Below are 22,275 nucleotides of genomic sequence, written 5' to 3'. Positions count from 1 at the left end.
TTAATACATTATTCATGCGACCAGCAGAGTTTTCAACGCGCTGTCCTGGCATTTTCTTTAAGAGCTTCCGGCAATTAAGAGGCGACAGAGGGTAAACTTTAAATCGATCAGATCAAGAATTCATTCAATTTTAAATATTTACGAAGGTTTTTTGGTATAATGAAAGACAGAGAGAGATTGATGACATACAATTACAGGACATCATTTTGTGGTTTCCTTGGAAATGCAAGGAACTTAAGAAAATGATTGATTAAATCGTTTAAATATTACTGCAATATTTATTGATTGTTTTCCTTGTTAGTTATATATTTACACCTGGTATTGTCTTATTTTCTTGATCGTTATATATTTACACATGTTATTGTCCTATTTTATCTTGACAATGTACGTTCTAAAACATTTGTTAAAAATAACACAGTTTTATCATGTACAATCTCTTAATTAAATCTAAGCCAGTTTATAAACACACCATCTATAAATGTTAAGTCTGTTATCAAGATACTAACAGGCACGCATATTCACAATTCTTCACACCAACAAAAAGCCCGGAAACATGAATAAATTCCGTGTTAATAAACATTCATGCCCGCAACCAAATCAGATTTGCATTTTTCAAATATTTTACAAAACTAACCAAAATGGCAGCTAAATTGCACTCTCCCACGCACTGGCACTCGCACACGTCCAAACAAATACAGTGGCGTGGCAAAAAGGGGGTCATGAGAAAGGGGGGATGGGGTGGTTGGAGAAAGGTAGGGAGAGAAAGTGACATTGCTAACTCGTGGATGTCGACAACGCTGGCGGAACGAACGCCGCTGGCCAAGCTCAAAATGAAAGGCACGCGCCCTGCCACCAAAGAATAAAGATAAATCGAAGAGGATGAAAAGTTTTTGAGTGTACATTTCAAATACCCTTCAAATATATTAAAATATAATTATAATATTATTGTTATATCATATCAATGTTATAATATTTTAAAATACTTAAGCACGCAAATTTCTAATATAGGTTCCTTTTATAATTACACTCCAAATTATGGAATCCATTATAATGGAACCCATTAATAAAGAATTAGTTTTATCATAAGGGGCAGTTAGCAATTTTAAAAGCTCTTAAAATGGTATTAAAATTAAAATATATCTTAAACTATTTTTTAGTATATATACTCTAATACTTTAAATATTGTCTCCTTACGAGCACTTTATTTTAGTTAAAGCTTGAGGCTCTTTATTAATTTTGATACAATCAAAAGTGTCCTTCGAAAGGGTGCATAAAATATATAGAGAGAACGGACACGAATTTCCCCGCCCGGCTGACTGACAGGCCCAGTGCGAATAGAAAATGGCGGGGGGGTGGTGCTCGACAAGGACGGCCAGGAGGCGGAAAAAGCGGCGTGTAAATTTTCCATCTAAGCCACAGCGAGCAGAGCGACTGACATTCGCACACGACCAACTCAACGCAACTCAGCTCGCTGCTCGCGCCGTATATCTTCATTAAAATGCAATGCATCCTTGGGAGAGCAGTGGGACCCCATTCCCATCCCGCTGGCCATGGAAACCCCTAGTGATGTCCTGGTTCCTGGTTCTAGGTACCCAATCCCCAAACCTTCAATCGTGTAAGCGTCCGCGCGTGTAATGACAATGGTGGCGCGTGGCTTTGACTTTGACATGGCCGCCGGGCTGGACTTTGGACAACGCAGGACCCATCTCCATCCCATCCCCTTCCCAACACCTTCCCATCCCCTGCCCAACACCTTCCCATTCCCTTCCCATCCCCTTCCCATCCCATTCCAACACCATATTTTTCAAATGCAATGCCCCGTGACCAAAGCTGCGGCTCGACCTCTCGCATCAACACGTACGTAAAAGTCAAATCAACTGGAGCTGTTAAATTGGAAGTTGGCTGTGCAAAACAATGGCAGTGGGAAGTTGTAGAGGTGGAAGTTGTGACTGCGGATGAGCAGCATTAACGAAAATATAAACAAACATCTAGACTGGCAGCTAAAAGGAACCAGCACCTTATAAACTTTAAATGGAAAACTAGCAGAGGCTGGCAGGCCAGCACTGAAAGAATTCGTTCATAAGGGAAAAATGGTTAAATGAAATAGAAAGTTAAAATTATAGTATATTATAAAGTATTTTTAATATTATAATTTGAAAAATATTTTTATGTTTTAGACTTTTTATGATGCAATTTTTATACAATTCTAATATATTATGTTAATGATAATATGATACATCATGATAATACAGTTATTTATGTTGAATCTATACATTTAAATTTTCATGCTATGAGCTTTTTCCTTCCCTAGGGTTAAATATTACATTCACAAAGCGTTTTTGTGTGAGATATTGTTTTAAAAATAGTAATAAAAACACACATCTTTCGTTATGCAATATTAAAGACAAAATTTGGAGTTTTAGATAAAACTACTTACTAAAATGCTGATATCATTTTTATATAAATAAACTAAGACTCCCCGATCTGGGATCAAATTTTTCTCGCAGTGCTGGAAAACAGGGATTCAGGGAGCTGTGAAAGGGCGTGACATGTGGTAAGTGCAGCACCAGCACCAGCAGCACTGAAAAGGAAACGAAAGGAAAAGGAGGAAGGACGAGAGCAGTTCGGTTTCAGGCAGCCATCATAAAATGATGCGCCCACAAAATGCACATCCACATCCTGGCTAGGTGTAAATCACGTAGCACTCTGACGCCTTTTACAGTGCCAGTTGTTTTACCCACAATAAAATTGAAAAGCAGCCAAAACAGCACCAGCCACCAGCAACAGAAACAACATCGACAACGACAGAGGAACGCAAAAGTTTTAAAAGTAAAATGACAAGAGCACGTGCGACCTGTTCGGCGGTAGTCGAAACTGAAGGAGTTTGTTTACGTCGTCTACCTTAAGTACACCGAAAAAAATAAGATCGCATGTCAAGTAAGTCCAAAAGATCATGAATATCTAATGTTAATAAAATAATGTATAACAAAATAAAGGATGCTCTTTTCACAAGCATCACTTTACCAGCACTTACGACTATTCATTGATGTAATTCATAAGACAACATGAGCACATTCAATATTTTTGGTCCTGTATTATTTATATTCTTTTCTCTCTGTAAACTTCCCTTTTATTTTCCGCCCAGTCAGCCCCCTTTTCCTGACTCCGGCTGAGTTATGGTTAGACATCGATCTCATGGGAAGCCCAGTGCCAGAGCTGACTTAGCTGGGCTAAAGCTTTGCTCCGAAAAGTTTTTGCATTTCTCGTGCGGCTCATTACAACTCCGTCAGAGCAGTAAAAAATACTCATATCAGAGACTGCAATTCCTCGACGTTGCTTAAACCGGAAGCTCACTTTTACCCACGCAAAAAGCCCAAACACCCTAGTACACCACTCTCTGTATCCCTTGCACCGGTCCACACGCCAAGTATTTTGTTTATTAAAATTAAGTGTCACGGAGCTTTGCCCAAGAACAGTGGTTCTGGTAGGGCTAGTCAGTATTATATGTTCTCAAGGGCTTATGCTTTCTGGGATTATAATATGAGTTAAAAAATAAGACCAAACTTAGGGGCTAATTTTAGAAATAATACCCTAGTGTAAGAATACCTTAAGTACTAAATTAAATACTATGACAAATATTTGTAAGAACAATTTATCAAATATATCAGATAAGCCTTTAGCTTATTACGTTAAAACTATATAACAATATTACTTTACAATATTTATAATAACCTTATATATTATCTTTTTTTAGGTCATTCTATTTTACAGTTTCTGGAAACTTAAGAGCCCAAAAATATATTATTTGGCTACCTAAAAATAACCTTAAAAAATGGATAACCAATTTTAAATTATTTATAACATATCAAGAACTGTAAGATACAATTTTTTGGACCTATAAATAGATCAAATAATTTTTGGACTTCAAAATTGTATCTTAAATTTGGGTAGGTTATACTTGAGTGTTCCGAACTCTTTATTTACCTTGGCAGCACTGTGCGTTGACCAGTGTCCTGAAACGGAGCATCATCAGCTAAGACCACCAGGTGGTCCCAGGACCTCGGACTCCTGCCGTCCTGCCTGTTCCCATATTATTATTACTACTGTTGCTGTTGGTGTTGCTCCTGCCTGTTGTTGTTTGTCGCCAGTTGCTATTAATGCCGCACAGCAACAGCAGAAGCCCCTTCTGCAACCTGATGCACACAGTTTTTTACGAGCTGCACACGCACACGTGCCGGAAAGTCCCCCCCGAGTCCTGTCCTGAGGTCCGAGGTCCTGGGGACAAGGACACTGGCCACCTACCACCACCACCACCTACCACCTACCACCGTCTATTGTCCAGTAGATACGTGCCTTTTTGCTTTGCCATTAGCCTGGGTGCACTGGGCCACCGTGGCCACATTAAGTGATATTTGTTTTACATGAAAATCAACTACTGTCTGTCCCCGGAACCACTCGTATCCTGCCTGTTGTTAAATTTAAATTTCAATTGCAAAATTGCGGAATTGATTTGCTAATTGCATTGCCGTCGCGTGGTTAGCTGAGCTCATCATGGTTACTTAGGGCAATTTTAATCAATCATCAATACGGTGAGTGAGTGAGCATTTTGAGGCATTGAGCCCGGCATTAAATCCGGCAAATCCATAACTAAACATCCCAACCATCGGATATGCAGACTTAATGAGCACCAGAAACGTTAACCGCATCAACAGCTTGTTATATGCACACAAATGTGTCAAGCATTACAGGCTCCTGTAGCTGCTGTCACTGGCATCCTTTGGCTACATATAGATATAATATCTCCCCAGATATATAGCCACAGCCGCAGAAAAAAAAAAGGAAATAGAAAATGGAGAACTTCGCCTAACCCACATCGGAGTGAAAGTTTTCGACTGCGCCAAATTCATGCCACTAAATGCTAATGCACTAATTAGTTCACGCTCTCAACTTGGCTGTCTGACTGCTCAGACTTTGCATTTACCATTTAGCATTTACCATCTAGCATTTACCATTTAGCAGACACATTGAGACAGCAGCAGCATCCGGGGCTGCAAATGATTAAAAATTCGCAGACGGAAAAAAAGCGAGTAAAAAAGGAGGAACAAATAAAATACGAACACTTTTGTCCGGCAATAAAAGTGAAAATTATTTGACAAAACAAGAACATTTAATGGGCTAAAACTAGGAAAAACTGACTGCAATTTTAAAGCCGTCCAGTTTTTTGGCAGCTGCGTTGGCCTTAACGCCAAATTTCAGTTGCTGTCTGAATGAAAAATACTGTGGGATTACAAGTTTATAAATAAATTTACTAAACAAAATAATTTTAGATATGTAGAGATCTTAAGAAATTATTTAAATATAAACTCAATCCCTTATTTAATTTATTGAATATATTTTACCATTATTAAATTACCATTACACCCACTGTGCTGGGCATTAAATAAATAAACGCCAACTTGATTTCCTCCTAACCAAATGTTATTCAGGCTGAAATTGAATTAGCTTGCCCTTGTTTTGGTTTGTTGAATGGCCTAAAGAAGGGGGAATCCCAACAAGAACAAGTCCAAGCCCTGTTTGGAGACTGTATGAATTAGTAATTTAAACGAATTTAATTAACATTTTTAGAGTCATGTCGATGAAAACCACTAAAACCATCCTTTAAATAAATAAACACTACTGTAAGGCCAACTATTATAGAGAATATCTTCGTTCACATGAATATAATACCAACCGAAATTATTTCCGTCTAATTTCTTTATACTTTTTCTTTTTTTAAGCAATTTCTGGTTGCATGGAAAACAAGCCGAAAAATTGTCAAATGCCAAATCAATTTTGGCTTTACAACTAACGAAATCCTATCAATGAAAATTTTAATTGAAACTAGCGCAAAAAACTGTTAGCACCATGCTGCACATTTATGCATGTTGGGTTTTAGAGAAAACCAATTGAGTGTTTTGTTGGTTGCACAAAAATAAATTGGTCAATAAACACTTTAGCAGGCCAATCGACTGATGTAAAATATTCTTTTAATATATCTTTTTATTGGTTTTATTTGTTTGCCAATATTTTATTTTAAGTGCCCGCCTTATAAGGCTTGAAGTTCATTAAGCTGGGCGTTGTTTTTCTGTTTTTGCTGCTGTGGGGCACGTAAAGCGGCGCTCATAAAAGCCAAAGGCATTTAAAGTGGTGGTTCCACTGGTTCAGGTAGGGCAACCAGGTGAGTGGTGTCAGCCCGGCTAGCCGCAGCAAGTTATAAAGATGTCCAAAGGCCACAACACAAAAGTTTATTACAGTTTGGCCGGAAGACGATGGGCTGAACTATAGGAAGTCCCTTCGCACCTCATCCTCTGTATTGAGGTCACGGTGGACGTTTTTTGTTGCACTTGACTTTCCTGGCGCCACTTTAAGGCCTACAAGGCTTACCAGGTGAAAAGGGTTTGTAGCGCGGAAAATAGATTTAAGATACGCACTAAATTGGCAAGCGAATAAAGCGCGCTCTAAAGTAGGCAATAGAAAAAATCACACAACTTCTTTTACCAGTTTTTGCACTTCACTTTGCCCATAAATACAGTGGATATAAAGCCTTTTATATTTAAAAAATAGTTTTTACAAGAAAAAAGCTATAGTTAAGGTAATTACCATAGATAAAACATGGCTCAATTGAAAAAAACGGGTGCCTATTGTTTTTAATATATCAAACCGCATTTTATAAAACAAAAGCTGATGTTAAAGAATTATTTTTTTATCGAGAAAAAGTTAGTACTGTATGTCAGCTATTTTTAAAAAATATTTTTCTCTATAGAAACACTAAAAATAATTTATGAAACAGATTAACTTATGAAAATGTATGTTTAACCTAAAATTTTTCTTTTAATTTTTTAAAATTGATTCAAAGAAATAGTAATAAATTAAAAATTGTATTTCATTTACAATATTTATACCCCTATTTCCCCAGTGCTTTTCAGCAAATGTTTCCCCGTCGCCAGGTGTCATAATTAATTTCCACGGCAATTTGTTTTCCCGCCGTTGTTATCGCTGTAATTGTCACAGTTGTTGTTACATTTCCAACAACAAGGTTGCCTTTACATTTGTTGACATCTGCGGATTTGGGTCCCTGATTTATTGAAAAGGGCCAACCAGTACTGAGGTCTGGGCCTGGTCTATATGCAGGTTGTGTTCCCGGCCACACAACTCTATATAAAAATGCATTTTCAGTCAATGCTGGGGCACTCAGACGACTTTGAGTAGTGCTTCAGTTCGGGCCACAAAAAGGGTGGCACAAAAACAGCACCCACCGCCCCCCGAGATAAGCCAGTAAATGGGTGAGGTGGTAGAAACTGTCCTACATTTTCTCATTAAATTGCCATGGTAAATATCCGGGTAGTTGGCATAAACTTACTAACAAGGCGCCAACGTAAGGTGGCAAGTGTCGAATATTTTTGGCCACCACTTTATTGCTGTTTTCTCGGGAAACTTTTAATTGGCCTGAGCAAATCCCAATTGTTTTTTTTTGTTTTGACAAACTCCAGTGTACACGGCATATCAGAGTGGAATAGTTTTTGGCATCACTGTATCAGCCATGTGTTCGTTAGGCGGCATCAAGAATTTTCCCCATTGAAATTGCTCTCATAAATTTTGGCCAAGTGTCAATAAGTGCAATGGAATACAAGCGATGGCCACATTGTAATGGTAAAAACTTTCACCAGCCTGCAGGAGAGCATTAAAAATGCATAACTAAGGGGGAATTTACGGGTTACAATCACGGCCTTGTTTTCCTAGTACCCTCCGAACCATATTTTATTTTTTACAACCATTTTGAGGGAATGTTATTCAAATTAAAGCTGCTGTTGCCTAACAGCCGCGTTTACAGCTTCCTGTAAGTGGTTGCGTTACAGTTCTCGCAGCTGTGCGAAAACTTTCGTAATGAAATTGCTTTCCATTTGCGGGCTGCATATAAAGCAAGGACCGGGCTTTAAGGGACAGCAAAGTTTTCGCTGAGGAACGGGTTTAAAGTTGGTTCTTGGAAGGTGAAGTTTGAAGAAAATAAGGAGCCTTTCATGTTGGTACTCTAAAATAAAATAGATAATGTTTGCTTAATGTAATAGTTTAATCTATTAAATAGTCAAATAGTTTTACTTGAAAACCCCATATTAATATCCAAATTTTAGTCCTACTAAAACTAGGTATGATAAGTATTCAGAAAAACCCATTCAAAATTGAATGTTAGATTAATAATAATAAATAATCAACATTTTTGAGTATTTTTCGATCAAGTGTTAATCATTTATTAATTTATTTTTTAAATAAAAGGTATACTTATTAGTCCCTACTTCAAATGTATAATGCATTTTATATTTTTTTAAATCTAGACCAGAAAATAATCTAATTCTAACAATTTTTTTATTCTACTTGGTTACAAAATACGATTTTTAATATTATTTATGATAAATCAAAATCTATTTCAAGATTCGATTGGACTATTTCAATTACCAATTGCATAGGCTACCACAGCTGCCCTCTCCATTTTTTACCGGGAAAGAAATGGCGTGTCTGCCACCCCATTTGCACCCACTTACCGCCCACTTTCCGCCTATTGTCCATCCAGCTTGCACCCATTTTCCCGACCTTCCCCCCTTTGGACCCCCTCTTTTAGCCTGGCCGACAACACCGATGCATGCTGGCCACGCGCTCATTTCAGTTTAAATTGAATTGAAGCCAAATGCATGCCATGATTTTAAATTGTTTGGTTTGGTTTACATTGCATTACGCAGAAAACCACCCCCCACCCCCACCCACTGGGTGGTTTTGGTGGGTGGCATTGTGGGTGGGTTGGGTATTCAGGGGGGTAACTTGGCGCATTGGTGCACAAAACTACACAAATTGCTGACATATTCAAATCAATGAGAATGGGATGAGTGCGGGGTGTGTGTGTGTTTTTGTGGGTGGATTTTTGGTTTCAGTTGCATCTTCTCCACCATGAAAAGTGCTTGCAAAAACAAATATCGAATTAAATAAATTGCAAAACTGCACCGATGATGAGCAGAGGACTGGTGAATTTTTTTTTTGGATTTACCAAGATTTACATTTTCACCAATGCCAATGCAAATGCCAGGCGATAGTCGCGATAGTTGTTGCGATAGTTAAGGCCACCCTGCCATTTGTTTACCACATTTTCCGGAGAGGATCCGATGCGGAGGAGGCAATCAAGGAGCCAAAGGAAATAAAAAACGTTTACGTTGGTGGCTTGTTAAGTGGCATATTTATGTAAGACGGGGAACGCGCTTGATTCTGTGCCAAAAAACGAATCCAGACCGGAATCGAAATGAACCCAGGACCAATTACTTGCGAGGGGGTGGTGCCCATGTCCTTTTTGCGGTTTTTCCGCCCTATTTTTTCTTTGTTTTTCCTGGCTTTCAAATAAAAACTATTCAATTTATAGAAAGCTGTGTATAAGCCGGAGACAAAAAACAAAAACAGAAATTCAAATATGCTCGAGGAGGGAAAACTAACTGGAGAAGCCTTGACATCTTTTACTTGAAGTAATTTAAAGATTTAAATCAAAGTATTTTAAAGATAATTTAGGAAAAAATGTACTATGGGTCGTAGTAGATCCTATAAAATTGAATAAAGGATCTCCGGAAAAAATACTTTCCGACCAAGGCCAACTGTAATATATGGCTCCATCAAATAAATCTAAATTCCGCTTGTAAAACTATATATACCACATCCCAAAAATCCGCCATGTTCAACCTCGTAAACCACCGAAAAGTCAAATGAAGACAAGTTCAAGCCGGAATGCAAGTGGAAATGACCCACGACCGAGGACGCCAGACAGATGGCAGTGGGCTGGGTTGAAAAAAGTATCCCATGGGCAGAAGGATACAACAATAGAGCGGCTAGGATGAGGATGCAGGGCAATAGGATGCAGGACGAGCAGACAAACAATCTCTCAGTTTGACGAACTAACTGACTATCTGACTGGCAGCTACTGCGACTGCGGCTGCAACTGCGGCAGAGGCGTCGACAACGCTGGCACATCACATACGCCCGCCGATGAAAAATGGCTGCCCTTGGCGCCGCAGCGACGCCCAACTGTCAGACGGACGGACAGACAGACGGACCAGCCAGACACCCAAGGAACAACAATAAGAACAGAAGAAAAACAGGGACAAGGCTGCAGGATAGCGATCCAGATTATCGACTATAGAGTACCCGTTTTCCAGAACCTTATCTATGATAATATATTTAATGTTTAGGATACTAACATCCTATAATGTATAACAAAAGCACAAGAAAATGTTATCTTCATATACTATTTATCATCATAAGAAATGGATAATACAAAGATCACTAACGGCTTTAGGATAAGGTTGTTATGGAAGTTTCTTAAAATACATTTTATGTAGCATACTTTTAAGCACTACATTTATATAAAAAGACAAGAAAGATATATAAAAAGATTTCACTCGAAAAAGTATGAAAGTGTTCAACATTTTTATCTATAACTAAACAATAGATCATTATAATAATAAGTATTTTTAAAAATAACATAAAATGTACATCGTTAATAAATCCTTAATATTAGTTAATTTAAATTTACATTTTTAATTTATCAAGTTGGTAAAATAGGATCTCCTGAATTTATTTTATTTCCAAGCGTATACTATATAAAAACTTCCTTTACAGAATAGTTAAGCAACCCCAAGTGAACTAAAATAGAGGGTACGAAAAAATCTGGCTGGCCTGCTGCTATTTTTGTCTCTGTCTGACGGCTTAGTCCACACTAGACAGCAAAGTTAAAATTGCAAGTAAGGCTTTTATCACGTGCTTATGGCCTTCCACCACCCAAAATCCCACTCCCTTCGTAGTGCCCTTTTCGAAGCAACTCTGAAAGTCGTAAGTAGGTTGTTTCCAGCTTTTTCAGAACTTCGTTTTTGGCATAGAAAATAGCTGAAAATCGAATTCCTTTTGTCCGACTGTTTACTGTGCCTGCGAATGTGTGATATGTGGGCTGTAAAGGGCGGTTTCCAGAAGCTAAGGAAAGGCAGGGACCGAAAACCAAATACCAATAAAACTTACTGTACTAACTTGCACACAGTGCTGAGATTGAGCTCGAGGATTGCTGTGTCCTAAATCAGGTTAGTCTGCTTAGCTATATATATGTTTTTTTTCTTCCAAATACCTTGAATTGTTAGCAAGCAAACGGAAATTTTAGCAGAACTTTAGACTTGAGAGGTAATTTATAGGTATTAAAGGGGCTTATCTATATTGTTGTATAGGTGCAATAACTACAAGTGCATATTGGGTGCTAAAGGGTTAAAGAAAATTACACGCGATTTATATATGTTCCTTTTTAATATTCAAGTAGTTATAGTTGCATAATCTTAAGCAATAATAAAACATTTGAATGTCAGTTAGACCCTGTTAGATTTTCGCCTTAAAAATTCCACTGCTTTGTGTCAAGTTGGCCAACACTGTTTCCTTTTTGGCCATAATCGAGTTGATCATCATAATGCGCTTTGTGACGTTGTGTCAGCTTCAAGTGGCCGGGTCTTCTGTGTGGAGCCGGAGCTCTCTGTGCGGCCCCAAAAGCTGTGCATATTTTACACAATCCATGGGACCATCGTGCCCACTGCCACCCCATATCGTCATCCCTATACCGCCTCCTTTCTACCCATACAACACACAACTTTCGGTTGAGATTTATCGCTATCGTGCAACTTGGCCAAAGAGTTCGGGAAATAGAGGAATGGGCTTGGGAGGGGGAATTTCGACAATGCCTTTGGCCTGGACTTGGACTTGCAACTGGAACTGGACCTGGGATCTGGGACCTGGGATCTGGGCATACTTTCGGCCTTCACGACAAAACATTCGTGGCTAATTTCTTATGCACAGTGGTCGCTTCAAAATGGCAATTTAATAATGGCCATTACTTCCTAGCTAAACGCTATGAATTAAACATCTTCAGCACATGTATAATAGTTTCTAATAATTTGAAATGAAAATGTCTCTAAAGACAAAATTTCCCAGAATTTCAGCCTGAAATAATATTTTCTGAGTTTGCTTATATGTAATAGTTTTAATATCTCCCATTTATAAGCAGTTAATATTGCTGTTAACTCTAAGATTTTAATATTTTATAAAAAGTCACCCCTTTGACTTAAAATATACGACTTCAAAAACCAAAGCAATTCAATTTCCCCAAAAGCAAAGATAAAATTCTGGAAAATATAATTTGCTGGACATAAATCGGACAATTTGGCACTGCATATTATGATGAGGATGCGAATCGCATCCATGTTGAGCAAATGAATTGAAAGTTATTTTGATTGGCAATCGATTGGATTGGCTGGGCATGAATAAATTTTTGCATCGCTCGCCGGCCGCATAATTGTATGCATGTGATGTAAGATTTTAGCATTTTAATGAGATGTTTACGCCACGGCCAATCAGTTGGCCAATCTATCGTGTTTTCGTCTAATTTTCATGTAAATAAGCCACGCCCCCAATTCCCCGCCCTTTTGGGAAGTTCAATGGCAGGTGGACAGTTAAAAGGGCAACCTTTGTCAGGAAGGAAGATCCTTAATGCCATAACTACAGAGCCATAAAGGACACTTAGAAAAAAGACTGATTTTAGGAGAACATCTTATTTTGAAGATCAAAAATGTTATGTCTTAAGAACTTTCTTAGGCCTCAGAAAATATATTTTAATATAACAAATTGCTCAAAATAAAATTTGTTATTGTTATTTAAGTAGAAGGGTTTGTTAAATTGATTCCTCATATTTACAAAAAATATAAATCCGAATAAAATATTCCAGTGTGGTATAGGTTTTGTTGGTCAAGTTATGTTAGGTAAAATTTTGTACTCAAAATTGAGACTTCTTTTTGTTTGTACTTTTAAGATATGTTTGTTTTTCACTTTCAGCCTCCTTTTAGTTCTAAGTGCATCTAGTTTGCCTATCAGAACTGACAACAATCCCTTGCTTGACCAGTAAACACAGAGGTGGGTCTCGGAAGGGGGTTAAACTGGCATACCTGATCCACAGTGACTGCACAAAGTTCGGGTCCACAAACGGCAGACGCACCGTTTAGTCATGGCCTCCCTTTCCAGGAATCCTCACCCCTCCGGAAAAAGACGAAAAATGAGGCGAAATCCAACGTAACATGGCTAAAAGGCATACCAGGCTGTAGCCAGTAGTAGTGCCCTACTCCCCTCGCTGCGTTCCTCATTTTCCACTACTTCGCAAACCGTTTCACAAAACGTTATATGCAAATCGCATTTGGCATACATATTTAGCAGTTGTTGCCAAACGGCCAAAGGAGACGACACTGGGACAAAAAACGAGGGTTTCACTTTCAGCCACTCAACTCGTATGTAAATTTGGCAAGCTTTTACACAAAAAGTATGCCATTCATATGTAAAATTTCAATCGAATGAAAGATTAAAAATTTTATTCAAGGGATGAAAAAATGGAAAACAATACAATCGAAAGTATAGATTTTTTCACTGCACTCTTGAGAAATAATGAACTTTAAAGCCTTAGTAAATTATTATTGTAAAATATTTTTTTTTTTAATATTTCTTAATGATTCTTAAAAACTTTTTAAACCTTTTCATATAAATAAGCTGCCACGTTTAGATATGTAAGAACGTTTTTTTTAATAATTTCTAACTGGCACACCTGTCGTATGAGTATTTTTAATAGCATTTGGTCGTTTCTAAATTTGAAATTAATTTTCTTAGTTCTTAAATACATTCTTTTGCACAGAGAAATCTAAAAAATTAAGGTTAAAGACATGATTGTATTTTTAAAACCACCCTAAAGTAACCCATTGTTACCATTATTTTCTTTCAGTGTATGGAGATGCCGGAGCTTGTACGCCCGGCATTAGCATATGCCAGCGACAGTTGGCTCCTGGCAAGGTTACACAAGCAAACGCACACGATAAATAGGATATTGAAGTGGCAGTTGGGGGAGCGAAAACCCCCTGGAACCCCTTCGGAACCCCCTCGAAATCCACCGCCGATGTAAGAACTTCAGAGATAGTCTTTCGCCCTCCTCCTCGCTCACATTAAAAGTAAAAGGAAAACATTTTTGAGCCGCTTGCTATTTATAAATGTGCCGGACATCGAAATACCCATGGATATGGGATGAGCTGAGATATCTCTGGACGAGATAATTCGTTTAACTTGGCCTAATAAAAAATGCAGCTGGCTTTTAGGCGCAGCAAAATTCTTCGATGAGGAGGTTTTCCGGAGAATCAGAGGAATCAGGAAATTATTGGAATCGCTTTGCCTTGAGCCTGAGCCGGGAAAACTTTGAGTTTTGCTAATTGAAAAGCACAAAACGGGCGGCGGAAGAAGCCGTTTGGTCAAAAGGAAATTAATTGCAAATGACAAACACTTGACCGTAGGATATCCTTTCAATTTTAAGTTTTTTTCTACTTTTCGATTCCCCGCCCCCTCAGACTCTCCTCCAACGGAAATATCCTTGTGCCATTTGCCAGGCCATCGATGGCATTTAATTTCCGAGCTGGCGCCAAAACTTTAAACCCGGCCCGGGGCATTTTCTCAAAGTTCGCGGGAAAACTTGCTAAAATTCCAGGCAAGGTGAGCCGAATTTTCCGCTCTCTCTTTATGTCGCCAAAGTTTTACAACTAACGGAATGGCTAACACCAACAAATCATCGGGATACCCACTATATAAATAATCCAAGCAAACAAAGCTGGTCTGCGATACATGAAAGGGTGCCAGGATGGTAACTAGAGTGAGAAAGAGGGAGATGGTGGGCGGAAGGGAAAAGGACGGAAAACAGACCGCCATGAGTGCACAGTAAATGAGCCAAAGGTTTAGGGCCCAGGATACAGTAAATACCGGAAAATTTAGGAAGTAATTTATGATGCTAAACAAGTTTATAAAGCTTGAGATATATATTTTTAAAGGTAAATATTGTAAAACGGTTAAGTATTAAACTGAGAAGTATATAAACCACTCAATAATTAACCATTTATTACAAATCTAAAATTATTCTTCACTTATGGTCATATAACACTGGCTTAAATTCTGATTAGCGTACTGGATTTATTTAGAAAAAACTGCAATCATATATCATTTAATATATTTAATAATAATAAGTATTATTATAAATACTAAATGTGGAGATTCAAGAGTCATATGGTCGTAACTAATTTAAAATGAAGAGCTCTTCGTTTTGCGGATAAGTTTTCGTAGATACTTTCCTATATCGTAAAGGCTTTACCAACACTATGTTACCATAATTTATATGAAGTTACCACTGTATCGATGTGACATTTCACTGGCAATCAGGCAGCCACCTAGTCGCGGTCGTTGTTGTTGTAATTTTAAAGGCACCGCCGACAGTCGCGACAGTTGGGTACTTTTACCTTTCTCCCAACCAGGATGCAACCCCCCCACCCCATCCAACTTTTCGCACACCATCACGTACCACCCCCCTTTTTTTTTAGCCCCCTGTCGCCGTCGTCTGGCATTGCGGTTAATGAAAACTGCGATTTTACTTGGCGAAATTGGGTCGCTGCTCTTGTTTCTGTCCTCCGCACCCGTCTCTTTCTCCGTCGGCGATGCTGTCTATGTCTCCTCTGCTATACCCGTCCCTTTCACTGTCTGCTGCCGTCGCTGTTTTTCCTGATGCGGGAAAACTGCTCGTTTTGCATTTACTTACTGGCTGCTGGCTGCCATTTACTGGAGCCCTTTTTTTTCCCCATTTTCCTCTACTTGTTTTCTTTCTTTTCGGTTGTCGCTCCACTTTTTTTTTGGCTGCCAGCCGACACCAAAAGCGTTTATAGAAGAAAAGTCGCGGGGCAAGAGTGAAAATCTGTCTGCCGAGAATTTCCATACAATTTACTCTATACCAGTGAACTCTTCGGTCGTTGAATAAATATGCGAACAGATCATAAAGCGATACCAAGTGCTAAACTGTTAAATAAATTGCTCTGTTTTTTGCACGGGAAAACTTTGGATCTAGTACATCGATGTTGCTCAAATATTAAGATGTCAAGGTATTTTGGTAGGAAATTGTAGACAAATTGTGTTTATACATATACCTATATGTTTAAAAGTTTAGTTTGTATTTCTTTTGACCTTTCAATAGATTATGTAATTTTTACTTTACTTGTGAATTCTTATTAGCAACTGAATTCAGTTTATTCAGAGTCAGGATCTCAAATTAATTCTTTTTTTATCAAACAATAATATTTATATTCCTTATTCATTTTCTTAGGAAATGTTCCTAAAAGAAATTCAAAATAATCCCAAGATTAAGATGCCAAACTTAGCCAATTCCGCAATTGTTGAGATCACACTTGGTCAGACTTAACATCGCAAATCTTTCAATTATGGAAACATTAAGAGTGTTGCATTGCAGGACTCCAGAAACAGTTTGTGGACAAAAGAAATTGCGTTCTTTTTTGTGACACATTCAAGTCTGCTAACTGAGGAATATTTATATTTTTCTGGCGCCTCTTGGTCTCTTGTTTTGGCCATGTCTCGAGGGAGTCTTTGGTCCTTTTTGCTGTTTTCCAATTTCTCCAACTCTGAAGTCGCTGTTGGTGGTAAAGCCATAATCAGTGTCGACTTAGCGTCCAGTTTAGCGGTTGCCTTTAGCCATTTCCATAGATAATTTAAGAAGTCGCCGGGCAGGGCCATAAATAAACACCGAACCACCCACATTTTTACACGGCAAATTACACACGGCTTAAAGGAAAAACATGGGGATATGGCAAAGGGGTTTACCATCTCATATGTTTAGGCATAGTTGCGGTCAAAACAATAAGACCACACCTTCCTCTAAATCTTATAAAAAATAATAAATAATTAATACATTATAAATATGCCTTTAAAATAATAAAAAATGAATTTTAAAATGTCCTTATTTACTTTTAGATATACAAAAGCAACAACGACATGTGCCACTGCTCTTTAGTTAAAAAGGAAATACCTGTATTATAGCCTTAACATTTATAAATAAATTCACTAGGTATTTCTGGTTGAATATGATTTTATCAGACTTATATCCTTTTTATTGACCACCTCTTTAGTCCTTGTAATTTTACCCCTGCTGTATTGTGTGTTTATAGTGGAATATTTTCACGCCTCAATAGCGCACATTTGTCTTCTGTAGACGGGCCAGCGTTTTCAACGTTATCATTTTAAGCAGGCGCACAGGGTGCTCATGTCCTCTGTCCTACGTCCGAGAACAAGGACGAGAACAGGACTAGGAACAGGAGCAGGCCAAGAGCAGTGGGCTAAAAAGGGGAAAAATACTGTAAAAAGGAGCTAGAATGGAGGGCAGTCTGCTGGCTGAACATAAAATGCACTTGGCCGTGTCTCTGGCGTCTGGCAGGATTCGATTGGAGTGGACTCCACCGGACTGCAGTTTAAAGCCCGACCAACACTCGTGGCCAAGTGCTTAAAATTCTGTAAAATTGGATAAGGCCAGGCCAATGGTTTTACACCCCAAAAACCCAAAGGTGTAAATGGAGCAGAAACGCAGAGAAAATGAAAAGGAAGGACACACACAGGCAAACTAGCCAGTGTTGAACTTGCTATGGCAATTCGTTTTAAGGGTTTGATTTTTATAATATTTTGTAATCCTTTTAGACTTTAACTTTCATAAGAAATTCGTAGTTGAACTATAGGCTATGTATTTTTCTGTTATTGTTTTTAGTCAAAATCCCAATTAATTTAAAGTTTTCTGTGGCAATTATTATTTTTAAAAGTTTCCAGTTGGAACGTCTCATTTATAAAAAATATTTATATTTAGGGAAGGCATACTGTAGTTGAATGGTATTTACTTTTTGACTGTACTTGTTTTTAAGTATTTATTTCTATGCTGTTTACTTTAAGCTGTCTGAAATTCTGATAAAGTTAGAGTCTTCTGTCCAGGCAAGCAATATTAAAAGGAAAGAAGTATTTTAGCATAAAGTTTGTAAGCTTTTAATAAGAACTCCTTAAGCACAAAATATCGTTAGCTCTAGCGAATCCCCACTGTAGTTGAACGGTATTTACAGGCACTCAATGTGTCCAACTAATCGAGCCGACAGAGATACAACGCATCTAATAGTCTTTGACCAGATGCAGAGGATGTGGATGCACCCAAGTGCTGGATGTGGATATTTTAAATAATTTATCAAATGCCATGTCCTGCTGTGGCATTGTTGATGCTCTTTCGGCTTCTTTGGCTTGTAATGAAATTAAATATTGATGCAGGCGTTTGCTGTCCAAGAAAAATACTAAATATCGGAAGAGCAAAACCACAGGCCTAATAAAACTGCTCATGGGCATTAGGTAATCAAAATGTTAGCCAAGTCCAGGCATTTTACGCAATTTTACAAATTCATCTCTCTGTCCTACTCGCATCCATCTAGGTCCCTACTTCCTTCATCCTTCCATCTGACCTGACCTCTATGTCTTGAGGTCCTGTCCGAGTCATTTTATTACTTTGAGCATTTTTGAGCATTTGGGCAAATACTTTTCATGCATTTTTAAATTGAAGCAATTATGAAGCAACTGGCTTAGTAAAGACATTTTTGTCTCCTTTAATTGGCAGGCAAGCAGCATTTTGCTAGTCTTATGTAAGAGCCGACTGGATTGTAAAATCTTCATCTTCAGTTGGCCAAAAAGTTGTGCACAGAAATTCATTTAACAATTTGTGGTTTGGCACACTAATTGTTTGTCGAAAAAACTGCAAGAAAGAAAATAGGAAAGAAATAAAACCTGAAAAGTGTATACAGTTGAGGTGTCCAAGCAAACCGATAAATTGGTTGGCAATTATAAGCCAAATATTTGCATATCACCAATGCTCTTATACCCAATTCAAATGGAATTAGAGAGACTTCTGGTATCATTATTGGCCTAAGGTTAACTGTGCAATGAAAATTTAAAGTGCTGGCGTTTTTATGGCAAAAAGAGGAAGTGAAGAAAGTATATTTCTAAGATTATAATAGATTTAAATAGTGTTATTGGAAAATTATTTAACTTTTTTGATAACGATATAATGATAATAGAATATTGTGTTGGCCCATTACACTACCATAAATTATGCTCTCAAATTTTAAGAGCAGCTTACAAGGTCAAAGGGCGTGCAGGGGTGAAAAACTTTAGACAATTCAAACAAAAACGCTTTGTGCATTCATTCCACTAAACTCTTTCTACAAGTGCTGGGCGCAGACTTTTGAACACAAAGGCATCGGAAAAATGTCAGCGTTACTAGGAAAGTCAAATAAAGCTGCGTTGAGAGCCCCAAAAAAGTAATCTTTAAGTTTAAATTACTTGGAGGCATTAGCTTTAACTATTCTTTTCACTTTTAGAACTTATTTTGTGGTGCAACATTTTACACCAAGCCAAATTGCGAAAGTTAAGCTAATCCCAGCTAAGCTAATAAGCTATGCGAAGCTTTAAATATTTCGCAATGCGAAAACTTATTACAAAAGCTACTTATTTTTATGGTCAATAAAATAAAATATGGGTTTATGAAACAATATTTTGTTTCTCTTTTTAACTTTAACATAAAAGGTTTTAACAAGATAGTAGTCACGTTTTCTATTTAAAATGTATCTAATAATTATTTGCTAATAGAAATAGGTATAATACCCTCATTAATATTACATACAATATACTTAATTGTCCATATCTTTGTTTGCTAATTTGCTTTCTCTCATTCTGTAAAATATTTAATTGCACAAGCCCCATTTACAGTTGCCACTTTTTACGTTTCGTTAATTTGTAATAAATTACCCCAGTTGATTTAGATGATTTTGGCGAGGCTTTTATCTAATGTGCACTCAACAAATAGCACATAATACTATATTATGACTATTTCCGATTTAGCCAAGCCACATATGTAAATACACCCACAAAAACACACGTAATCGCGTGAAAATAAACACACTCATGGAATAAAATCTGTTAATGACAATAAAGTGTAAAAACATAAAATGCTGTAATTGTCGAGTGCATGGAAATGAAATTTGTACAACACCAACCACACAGCAGATGTACTGCCCCATTTTTACTCAAACCCTCAACCCATACGACATCCAATCTTATGCAATGTTGATATTGTATAATTTGTACAATGTGTCGCCAGTTGACCAACCGAGTTATGTTTGTTAATTTCCATGTTGTAAATAAATAATTAAATTACTTTGCAGGCAAATGCATCATAATGGGCTCGACACCGGAAAGAGACCCAATAAAATACACAACACAGATATTAAGTTGTTTTTAATGTGCTCGAAATGTTGTCATCCTGTGGATCTCGATTCTCTGTGGGGGTCTGTGGTAATAATACATATCTACGAGTCTGTCACTGAGGCCAGGCCATCATCATTCTGCCAACAAAATCGAATTACTTCCGTATGTTGTGGCAATATATACTCACAACTCACTAGAATTCATATACGAGTATATCCCCAATTCAGGCCGCACAAATGCAACTCCATCTCGACACTTCACTTGTCCTTGTCATCCGTTACAGGCAGCCCTTTGCCCCCATTTTCCACCCATATTTTCCCGGGCTTCCCCGGTTTTTCACAACCCACCAACCCAAAAACCCAACCCCACACTTCCCAACTTGTTGGACTTTTGTAACGCTTCGTCTGGATGCTGTTCATCAGGCTGCAGTCGCAGCAGTTCGGCTTACACACAATTTGCAAAATAACCTCAACTCACCCACACAATCCTCATACGGATCCCCCCTCAAAACTCCGCCACTGCGTCACAGGCACAGGCGGCCCTTCAGTCAGTCACTCAGTCAGTCAGTTGGGCTGGGTGAGTGTGTAAATTGTCTTGTGTAAATATGCAAATTTTTCTTATTTTCATACTCTAGGTAGAGGCTTCATAATTTCAACAAGAACTTTACAAGGCCCTTGAGAACATGTATGTAGTTCAACTTCTCTAGCATAAACATAGTAACTTGGTGGTAGAACCTTGAAAAGGAATTTCCCTGAAGTGTTATTAGGAAAAAGTAACAGAAGTAACCGAATAACTAAGAGAAGCTACTTGATAGATTAAAGTGTGATCTATTTTTAAATAATAATCCTAATTTCAACAAGAACTTTACAAGCCCCTCGAGAACATGTAGTTCAACTTCTCTGGCGTAAATATACTAACTTGGTGGTAAGCCCTTGAAAAGGAATTTTCCAGAAGTGTTATTAGGAAATAGTAACAGGAGTAACCAAAAACTAACTAAGATAAGCTACTTGCAGGATTAAAGTGTGGTGTAGATTTTTTTTAAATGTAACCCATCAGATTAATTCCCTAGCATTTATGGATTATTTTAGAACTTATATTTGAGGCTCTTGGGATTTTTTTGTGGCATAATTCAAGAAATATCTGCAATATCAGACATATTTCTGTGAACCATCTTATATATAATATAATATCTTTATCCACAAAACATAATCATGGGTACTGAATAAAGAAATAATAACTTGTCACTGTGAATTAAAAGATTTTATATCAATTCCTTATACAATAGATAAACCCCTACTTTTTTTAACCATTTCTTTCAAGGGTATTAAAAACACCGACTTTCTGGTGTATATCCTGTCAATCCTGCTTTTATTGTCAACGTTGTTGTTGTTATTGTTTGTGTGTGGATCGGGGGCGTGGTGGGCGTGGCTCGTTGGCAGTTCGTGTAAACAAACCAAGGCGTCGGATTAAAAAGTTTTGCATTACAAAGAGTTTTTCGGTGGCAGGGTGACGGAAAAAGGGGAAATCCAGAAGGACGAAGGCTTGGGAAAATGTTTTGATTATTTAACTGCAAGTTACGATAAAACTAATTGCAATTACAAGCGGACTCTCTTTCTCTTTATGGGCCCTAATGAAATTGCCAATGCCAAGGCTGACGATTCAGCACAACTCAAATCAAACTCGGACGCAAAACTTCGCAATGCAATTTTATTGGCTCGGTTCGATTCAAATGGTTTTGCTTTCTTTGTTGGCCCCTGCATAAATTTTCCTCGGGCAATATTGATTTCCATTACAAATCCAATATTAAACTATGCCCCTGAGTACGATTACTCGATTTCTACCGTTTGCTTACTTACTTAAACCTTTTGTAATTCAACGAAATTGAGGACACAGCAGGAAAACACACCCACAGATATGTGGCTATTACAAAGGATCATTAGGAAAATAGATATCTTTCCCCTAGGAGATGTCTTTTAATCTTTGAAAATATTGACTGCCTACTTCGTGTTCATAATTTACGAAAATATTTTGGGGCTTCTT

At 37.8% G+C, this 22,275-nt stretch overlaps 1 protein-coding gene across 4 annotated transcripts in view; it reads right to left on the bottom strand.

The window, feature by feature from the left end:
* Nucleotides 1-22,275, bottom strand: part of fru (sex determination protein fruitless) — a 146,118-nt gene that overhangs the window by 122,425 nt on the left and 1,418 nt on the right. The window lies entirely within an intron of this gene.

This window comes from Drosophila suzukii, chromosome 3, assembly GCF_043229965.1.
Source record: "Drosophila suzukii chromosome 3, CBGP_Dsuzu_IsoJpt1.0, whole genome shotgun sequence".
Lineage (NCBI taxonomy): Eukaryota > Metazoa > Arthropoda > Insecta > Diptera > Drosophilidae > Drosophila > Drosophila suzukii.
Note: the sequence above shows the minus strand (reverse complement) of the source record. Positions and strands in the feature narration are given on the sequence as shown.